This window comes from Diadema antillarum, unplaced genomic scaffold (genome assembly GCF_040938485.1).
Source record: "Diadema antillarum isolate AM-2024a unplaced genomic scaffold, OU_Dant_1.0 seq00001009_RagTag, whole genome shotgun sequence".
Classification (NCBI taxonomy): domain Eukaryota; kingdom Metazoa; phylum Echinodermata; class Echinoidea; order Diadematoida; family Diadematidae; genus Diadema; species Diadema antillarum.
In genome coordinates, this window is record NW_027271845.1 from 160,368 (window position 1) to 169,843 (window position 9,476).

Genomic DNA, 9,476 nt, shown 5'->3' on the forward strand with positions numbered 1-9,476 from the left:
TTGCTTTTTTCAGACAAAGTAAAAAGCTAAAGATTGACTGGGTTGACCTTTTACATCTCCGAGTTCTCGTATAGAATCGGGGCCTGATGAGTTTTTTTTTTTTTGCCTAGTGTCGAACTGGGATCGTATAGCTTGTGTGCTGTATGACTAGTGGGTATCGAGCTCGTGACATGCACCAATAATGCATCTATCATTTATTGCGCATTTCCCCTTATCGCTGGAAATAGCTTTATATGTGTGTGTGTATATTTATATATATTTATTGTGAGGTGATGACATCGTCACTACACGATTGTGACCATTATTACTCTCATGTGAAAACATCTTGATATGGGAATTCTACTACATGTATGTCATACCAGGCCCGTAACTATAGGATTTCTAAGGGGGGGGGGGGGGGGGGGGGGGCGTAACTATTAGTATAGGATTTTTATGGGGGGGGGGGGGTTCAAAATTGGCAGGATTTTTATGGGGGGGTTCAAAATTGGAAATAGTGGACCTTTCTTAGGGAGTTAAGCAACCAAGCGGGATAGGGTCTCACTCTGGAAGGGGTATATTTTGGACCCTACTCGCTTTATTACATAGAGTATTCAAATACCACTATGATAAAAAGCAAGTGGCATGTCAGGGAGGTGTCGGAAACTGACTCCTGATTAATGGCGCATTGGAATGGATCGCGAGCAGGAAGGGACAGTCATTGTTCAACCATCGGAGTTAATGTTGTAGCTCCATGGTTGAACTATACACGTACATTCACCACAATTAATCTGATGTCATCACCTTCACTTTGTTGGGGCATTCATGACCTGAATGATATGATATGATATGATATTATATATATATATATATATATATATATATATATATATATATATGATATGATATATAATACAATGTAAATATTATATATAGCGAGAAGCTTGACTTATACATATTTAAATATTCAGTGCTAAAAATTCACCAGGAATATTGCCTAAAATTCTTTCAAAGTTATAAATTAAGTAAAACATCACACACAACAAAAACAAGTAACAGGTAATGAAGATTACCTGCACTATGTTTACAGAAAGATATGGCACAATATGTCACGAACAAGATCACTTGTGAGAGTTAAAAGTACATGTAATTAAAATCATTTAAATATCCAAGTTTGGGAGTAAGAAGTTAAATGTTTCATTATGTTTTCTTTAATTGCATAGCTTAAAGTGCATGTGGCCATAGATTGCCAACCCACAAACATTTGTATTTGACTGATTCCCTTTAAAACATTCCAATGCATTTGGCACGTGGGAACAACCCATCCACAGGCATTCAAATGTATAACATGCGTACCTGGGCAATACCCACTGTCGAGTGCAGCCATGTATACATAGGTACACTCTACAATATTATTCTGAAGCCAAAAAAAAAAAGTAATAATAATAAATAAATAAAAGAAAAGAAAAGTACCCACAATTCAGCATAAGCAGGCTTCTCATCCAATGTTTATCATTGATCTACCTACCTTCCTGTTTGTTTCTTTGTTTGTTTTTTCAGGCGTGAGAAAGTGATTACTTTTTTATAGCGGGTGAGCGCGAGATAAGTCGCTGGGGAGTGAGACTTGCACAGTTATAGGCGTGAAACTTGGTATATATAGGTCTGGTGCGCGGGTATGTGAAAGTGGGTATGGGTGGGGAAAATGTTTTTTCTTTGTCTGGTACATACAATCCCCTTATCATCCTATTTGCAATTTAATCCCCACCAGAATGCTCCCCTAAGGAATAACAAAATGTGATTATTCATGAAGATAGCAACATATAAAATAGAAACACAAAACAAACACAGTTCAATAATGTTCCATTTGAAAGTCAATGTAAACACACAAAATATGTATTCCCAATATTTATTCCTTTCTGTTTATTCTTGAAAGGTCAAAAGTCAATATAATATGGTACAAACAATCTGTAAGTGGCATTATGCTATCTGCCATTATATTTAATCAATATGAATAAAAATTGTAATTGACAAATATCAAAAACACAAACTATGATATTCCACTTCCATCTAATCCCTCACGAAAATAGTGAGTCATTTACTGCACCCTTCATAAAATAGAATCAAGTTATGTTCCACACCATAATTAAATTGGCTCTATATGAACAGTGTAAACCCAAAAATAATGATAGCAATTTTTTAAAAGTCAAGAGTAAAGGAAAAAAAAACTGCATTTTCAAGGAGACTGGTAAATGTTTTCAGACTTCAGCATTTGAACATCTACAAATTGTTTGTGCTGAGTACACAGTTTCAGAATTTATTGTGACTGGGATGAGAATTAAGATTGTTTTCAAAATTCATTACAATTCACAGTGAACGATGATGATGACATAGCAACTAATGCATGATTGCATGCTGAAGGAAGCAAAACTAAAGAAGAAAGCATGCATAAATTCTACACAGGTCAATTTGTTGAGTAAATGGTATTGTAACGGATTACTTTGCTACATTACTGGAATATGTGAGCCTCCTATTATAGTATCATCCCTGTTCAGTGTCATAATATCAAGTTGGTTTTTCAGAGAATTTGTTTATATGCTCCAGGTCCACAATTAATTCCACAAATCTATACACTATCGATCTATACCCTACACAATGTACAATTAAATGTATTAAAAAACAAAAACATTGTCTGGAATGTCCCTTTAAGTGTCACAAGGTTTCCCAAAAAAGGCAACCAAAATTACATTAGATGATGTTACAAACTGCCTCAAGTTTTTCCCTTTTTTGACATAAAATTAAAATACTGGTCAATTTTTGCATCGTATATCATGCTGCCTTGCCCAAATGTGATAGTGACTTTTAGGGGAAAATGCTTGTAGAAGTTAAATTACTACTGGTACTCTAAGACTTGATGTAACATTTTTTTCTTTGATATGATATTTCTGTTCAATACACCTACTGTATATCACGTATGAGAGAATTGTGGAGTGATTACATCTCATACAACTCATATAACCAAGTTTCATTGTAGTTGCCATAATAAACCTTTATTATTTTATACACTGTAGGACTTCAAGACTTGTCTTCAAAACCTTTTATTTTTAGGTTTGATTTTTGTGAAATTTTATCATTCTATTTGTCTGATTTCACTCTATTTACCTGTGTTTGAACAAAGCAAGAAATCTTGAGGTGCTGCATATTGATACGATTAAGGCTCCTTACTTATATCCACTAACGGTTTACAGACCTACGTACTTCCAAGGATATTTTTGCACAACAGCTACAGTCTGAAGCATAACAGGAATGTATTAACTGGCTGTGATCAAAGCTCAGCTGGGGTTTGAGAATCCCTTACTTGTTTTGTCATAACTAGTCGGTACATTGTACTTCAGTAGAAATATCACATAGATTATGACCTCAAATTCACTCTTGTGAAGTGGTACCAAATGGGCCTGTCACTTATCCACTGAACAATATGACACTCTTTCTGCCAACAACAGGCTATGCATAAGATGCACATGAACGGGGCATTACAGACAATTTCCATAATTTCACTTCATGTAGTACATAAATTGACAGCTCCATGTGTAGATTTGTAAAATCTATTGTGGTCCTTGAGCAGAGAAACAATACTTTAAAAAACCTGAAACAAATTACACTGAACAATGATGATGACATAGAGGCTCACATATTTCAGAATTTCCATTACAATACTGCTTGCGTGCAAGTTCACCTACATATAATCTATACATGCCTTATTCTTTTGTTCTGCTTCCTTGAGCCCCAAATCATGCATTCTTATGGTGAGGCTGCCATGTCATCATCCTTGTTCATTGCAATTTGTTATAAATTTTGAAAACATTCTTATTCTTCATCCTAATCATTATAAATCCTGAAACACTGTACTCAGTATATAGTTGTTCAAATGTAAAAATCTGAAAATCCTTCGGAGGTCTACTATAACTACAGCAACCATCCTCACAATGTGCCTTGATAAGGTCTCCACACATGTTTCTCTGTTTTGCTTAATACACTGCAATACATGGAAACAAATACAGTTATAATGGTGAAGTACAATGCCTCTCCATGCAACCATACGACACTTTCATATTTTGATAAAAAGCAATGACTTAATCAACCAATCCAATTCTGTAGGATGTTCCTAATTCAGTAATCAAAATCAATATCTTTTTTTAATGACTATAAAATTCTTGAAATAAAAAAGGTGGAGTCTATGGAATAAAACTATACATACACTACATTCATGCAGGTAGGTGAGACAAAATCACCTCCCTGATTCATGATACAACTTACAATGCAGAAGCTACGAATAGTGGTACTTGCAGCACAGAGAACTTATACACTGGGTAAATGGAATTCAATCATAAAAGTTTCACTAAAATTGGAGAGCTATGAAATTCCAAAGTTTCACAGGTCTTCATGATACAAGGATATTGGTCACAGCCATACAGGTAAAACTTGCATATTATGCAAATTAGATGAAGTGATGATGTCATTGTTTTGACAACTCTACTATTCGTTTGACCCAAAATGATAAAATCCTGTTTCTGGTTGATGCTGTAGCATATCCACTGAAGGTACATGTACATGTTATTGCTGCAGACTCGATATAACTCTGTATACGGCACATTCATCTAAAGAATAAAATTGTGTGACTTCTTTCCCAAAGGAAAACAATTCCAGAAGATGAGTCAATGGAAGACATGTGATGTAATATTATCAGCCCTTCTAAATTTGCATTTAATTGTAAATACACATGCTGTAGTACAACTGTCTGGCTGAACATGTCATATCATAACTCCATAACTTGATGATGCTATGTCCAATTTCACTGAAAGCCTACCATTGTTTATTTCATGCTACTCCTCATTACAGTCCACTTCACATGGAATGTCATATCTCTTTAAAGAACTGCAAGAAAACTGATGCCTCAACTGATAACAAAATGATGTGAATGAATAACAAGAACAGGTCTCACTGAAATCCATTTTACTACATTAGGTACTTTCTGTTCGAAAAGAAGTTAACAAATTGCATAATCATAATATACCATAACTCAATGCCTATGCCATACATTGTAGCTATATGATAATCTGGGAACATTGTAAAGTGGCCAAATGAAATTACAGCCTGTAACATTCTCTCCATACAGAACTTGTTCATATATGACAGACATAACTTTTTTCCTTTCTCTTCCTCACTCTCTCTCCATATCAAGCTCATACTTCACTAGTGCCATACACCACAGCCTGGAGATACACTATGGAAATAGCGAATTAATTCAAAATACAGTACATGGAATCTCATATTGAGGTGCCCGAATCAAAAAGCTATAACCATGCAATATCTACCTCAGTACACATGCCTACATGATATCCACCTTACAACTTACAACAAATACAACTTTATCAATGCAAATAACAGGGAAAAGAAGAAAGCTGCTGCAAATACATACAAGCTGTGTATCACAGTTAAGCACAGAAATATAATACCTTGTGTACAATGTACAATGTATATCACAAATTGACAAATCAAATACTTGAACGGATCATACAATGAATATCAATGAAATGCTCCCAAATTTAATGCCATATGTTTCAGTCCAGATTTAGTACCTGGTATTTAATTAAAGGTGTATGTATCCTTTAAAAAACCTGTCTACAGTTTGTTTGAAATGGTTGGGAACACCAGTTTTTAAGTTTTCTGCAAAGTGTGAAGAAGCAAAAATTACAGGACTACAAAAACTTGAAGCACATTGCATGTGCTGCAAGTTGTTGACACAGACATGCATACATGGGACTGGACATTATGTTGTGAGTGGTGACACAATAATACTCATGTCGATGTAGATTTGTCAAAATGATGGTGCTGGTAGTATTGCCCAAATCTTCTCTGCACACGAGTTGTTTTGATATCTGCTTCTAATTGCTGAATGACAAAAATGTACCGGTAATAAGAAACATTTATGCTGGCGGTTTGCATAACTTTACCAAGATACCGGTATTGTGCAACAGAAAGTCATCAAGCCATACATATGTGCAAACTTGTATAAAAGAATACAAGTTAACAAAGTATTTAATTTAAACCAGTTTTGAGCTCTATGGTAACACTAAATGCTGAAAAATGAAACCTCAATAGCTCTGCCATTTTTTACACTGTCGACACCTTTCTTGGCTGGTATACAAAATTGCTCCTACCATTTTCATAAGTTGGAGATGTCAAGACGTAATCTTACCCGCAAAAAATAAAGAAAAAGTGTCGGATTACACACTATACATTTAATCTTCTTTGCCATATTGGTCACAATGACTACCTGCATGACCACTGACTTCATCACGCACCATTCTTGCCACCTTTTAACGGATGCACTGTGAACGGTTGTGTACATGTACCAGCAATTGTAACAACATGCAAATTAGTCTACCTCTTTCAAGATGCTGGGAAAATTGGGCAAAACAGAAAAAAAAAAATAGTGCAACATACAGCTGTATGCATGAAATGACATGTTTAGAGCCATATCCCATGTAGAACCCACACTAATGTATGACTGAAGGCCAGCCAAAAATCCAACGATAATGCATCACTTCCATGTGCAGTTATCATGCAAACAACACTTTGATTTCTCTATGACACAGCATTGTTCATCAGCATATATGGCATATAAGGGAGAACTTGGTCATATTACGTGTACCGGTATGTAAATGAAACACTGTTGACACCTACATCTGTACCTACATCTGTACCACGCCATAAAAGCTCCCCAAAATACAAAATGTTTGGCTATCAAATGCAATAAGTTAATGATACCATAACAAAGCACCAACAATGTCATGACAAGATGGAGAAATGCTTACAAAAACATGATACATAAAGATTCAAAGACAGCAGGAATAAAGAAGAGACGGAAATATTTTCAAGAATTAAACATTGTGAAAGCATCAAGATGGTTCCCCCTACCCTTATCTGTATAACAGACAATTGATATCTCCACAAAATACATGTACAATAAACTTTCACTAAAAACATCAAACAATATATTTAACTTAAAATGAGGCAGATCTATACAGTGTACCACCTTGGCAAAATTTTGAAAAAAAAAAAAATATGCTTAAATGTTTCAGTCCCAGGACTAAGAAATGGCAGATGTTACTATACCTTCTTTTCATACTTTAAATTTACAGAAACAGCAATGGCAAACCCCTTCAGACATTCACTGACACGATCACCACATTTGTTCAGTCACTACAAAACAATAATGTACCAGGTATGCGAGAAAGTGAGAAGCATTAAACTGTTCATCTTCAACAGGAAAGCTAACCTGTCACTACACAAGCTCACAAATTAAGTTCTGTCCACAAACTGCACACTCGTGTATAGCATTTAAGATCATGAATTGATGAGTAATATAAGATATACATTTCACCTTGAATTCTCAAAGGTTATACAAGCAAGGAGGTGTGATGTTATGGTAGCAACATTGAGCTAAAGCATGAAAACTGCTTTAAGAAAAAAGAATGTAAAAGAAATACGTTCTGCTGCTGAAAATGCGTATTAATGCAAAAACACAAAATTCCACACTCGCGTAATCTTACAGAGTATTTTTCCCCTTCCTCCCCCCTCCCAAAAAAGAGAGAAAAGCTGACCGAGTAAACTCCTGCTTTTTACAAGCATTTAAAACTCAATTATTTTGATCAAAGCAAAGATAACAAAAAAAAAAAAAAAAAACACACACACACACACACTCCAGGGTTTTAACACACACTTTCCTACCATCTATCATCTGTTTTAACTTTTGCATTCAAATTTCAGTAGCTTCTAACAGAATCATAGTGTTGAGGAGATCATAAAGCTTTTCCTCAGATATGAATTATGAAAAGAATGCAAAGGGACATGGAAAGATTATAAGTGACTGTGATACAAGATCTTTCAGTAAAAAGCATTCTGAGCATTCTTTTTGCGACATTGGCTATGGTCGAGTGCACAAAAGTGAACAAAAGCAAACCAAACGACACTGTGCCATACCATTCCATACCATGTCAGATCGGGAGCATTTCAGTGCTCTGTGGGGAAAATGTACTTAAGTATACCCCATGAGCTACTATTTTTGGACTAGAGTCAGAGGGGATACACATTTTGTAGGAATTTTGTCATGCACCTGGTGCGATGATGCAGGTGTCCTGAACAAGGAGAATCAACTCGTCACATTATGGAATGGTGTGTGTTATGCACATTTTTCTCATGCCTACTTCAGAACAGTACATGTACATATGTATGGTGCATTTGTACACCTTTTTGAGCACATCGAGAAGAGGTCCACTTTTAGCTTGGTATGATATGGTACAGTGTGCTTCAGGGGAGCGCTTGAATGCACCCATTATCTTCTAGACCAATTGGTACTTTTCCATAAGGATTGATAAAGTGTAAAAGAATGGTGTGGTGCAAAAATAGCACACTTATTGCAACACTGCACGTCCCATGTCCCAGAGGTATAAAAGCAAAGGCCATTCATACACACCTCCATTGCTGCATAACCCTGAGTTTTCTTCACTGTAGTGAATTGGCGAGTGAGCAAACAGTATGAAGCTTTTCATTCTGTCTGAACAGCAGCAAATTCCTTTGTGTTCTTTGAATCATGCCAAGCCAACAGTCAAACTTGATAGCACTTGTACAATATAAATGCCACATACTCCTCTTAGTACTGATGCACTGGAAGGTGAACAGTGCGATGCTTTTTCACTGCCACAGGTCTCAACAAAAAGCATTCAATTGGTATAACTTTAGACCTGCATCCTGACACTTCAGACAGCCAATTACCAATGAAGAAAAAATGGATTACAGTGTGTACTTTGAAAATCACACTAACAAAGTTACTGTACATACAATTGTATACATGCTATGCTTTATCATTTACTGTGAAATTTAGATTATACATTGTATCTATCACAATTTTTTTTTTCCAAAGATTATGAGCGAGGCAGTATTTTACCATGATTGGTGCCCTGTAAAATTTCACCACAGCTTGCCATTCCTGGCATACAGGTCTTTGTACAACATGAAATTCAGAGTTAAATGATCAAATTGTGGGGTAATTTGAAATGTAGCTGAACAGAGATTGAATGTGGTTTTCACTCTGATAAGAAAACATTTTTGGAGTACTCTTGATCCTTTGAAAAGCTTTGTTCATATCAATAATGAGAATACAATGTGAAAGTAAGATACAGTCAAACCTGTCTATAGCGGCCACCCAAGTCAGACGGACAAAGTGGCCGTTACAGACAGGTAATCCAACTTTGTGTGCATTGCTTACATGTACATGCGATCATCATTGTATCCTTACATGTACATGTATATGTGTACGTATGAAATCACCGTGTTTTTCATGCATTAATATGGCGGTGTATATGAAATTGTTGCACAGCAGTATGTGTATTGTAGTGAAGAAAGCTTTTACACTAGTGCATTATCATGACTGAATGAGG